The sequence below is a fragment of the Fukomys damarensis genome, unplaced genomic scaffold (assembly GCF_012274545.1).
Source record: "Fukomys damarensis isolate Sample0158 unplaced genomic scaffold, DMR_v1.0_HiC HiC_scaffold_14, whole genome shotgun sequence".
Taxonomy (NCBI): domain Eukaryota; kingdom Metazoa; phylum Chordata; class Mammalia; order Rodentia; family Bathyergidae; genus Fukomys; species Fukomys damarensis.
This window is the reverse complement of record NW_022900926.1, coordinates 70,267,686-70,269,061: the sequence shown is the minus strand read 5'-3', so window position 1 is coordinate 70,269,061 and position 1,376 is coordinate 70,267,686.

Sequence of the window (1,376 nt, the reverse complement as noted above, 5' to 3'; positions counted from 1 at the left end):
TGCAGAGGCAGGTGGTCATCAAGGGTATTTTTCTGAGTTCCCAACTTTGACCATCTTTAAAGAAAGGGCATGGGAAACCTGTAATAGAATGTTGTAGAGTCCCACCATTCAGAAGGATGGGGAACTCAATCTGGCCTTGCAACCTGAGGTCAGTCAGCGTCATGGGGTTCAGCCATCAGCTAACTGAGATCAGGGGTCTTGCATCCTCACTCTGTCTGAGCCATTAAATGGTAAATACACTATATTGAAATTTTTTTCACTGCAGACATGTTCTGGACTGCTTCTTGATTTCAATTTAATCAAAGGATTTAAGGGTGATAGACTAGTGACTACTACCAGTGGTCTGTGTCCAAGTTGTGCTTGATCTTAATGTGTTGCTGATTGTATCAGTTGGGGTAAAGCATTGCAGTTGATTTGATGAGCTGTATTTGCTGATGTTATGAAGATGAGAACATCTGCGGGTCATTAGAGACACAGAAGCTAGGGCACAACTATATCAGGAAGATTTGGTTAATAATCCAGAGATTAAACCAAGGACAGTCCGACAACAAAAATAAAAATGAGAAAACACTTAAAGAAGACACAAGGACAGACTTCCAGTTCACCAATGGCAAACAGTAGGGCAAATGAGGATGAAAAGGCTGATAGTGAACCACCAGAACACCCTGAACTCAAAGCACAGGAAGTAACAAAACAGATCAATCAGGCTCTAGAAAAATTCAAAACAGAAATAATTTCCCAGATAACCATAGAGATAGTGAGCAAAATGGAATTCATGATTCGAGACCCTAGAGCAGAAACGGACAAAAAAACAGATGAGCTCAGGACCATGATAGAAGCCATGAAGGCCCAGCATAAGAAAGAAATGGAAAAAATAAACAACCAACATAGGAAAGAAATGGAATCCATAAAACAGATTCTAACAGATACCCAGGAGATTAAACACTCTATTGAAAGTGTACGCAACAGAAAAAAGAATGCGAAGATAGGCTCTCAGATATAGAAGATAAGATTGCAGTCAGGGACCATGAAAAGAGAGGTCTCTTAAAAACAGTAAGAGATCATGAGAAATGGATCCAACAACTCCTAGATGATGCAAAGAAGAATAACACAAGACTGATAGGAATACCTGAAGTAGCAGGAGAAAATACAAATGACTTAAAAAAGAATGACAGAAAACTTCCCAAACAGAGGGGAAGAATTTGACATTCAGATAACTGAGGCATATAGGACCCCAACTAGCTACAATAAAAAAAAATCTACACCTAGACATATAATAATCAAGATCCCAGAAACCCAACAGAAGAACAAAATACTACAAGCAGTAAGAGAAAAGAAACAAATCACATACAAAGGAAAGTCCATCAGAATCACAG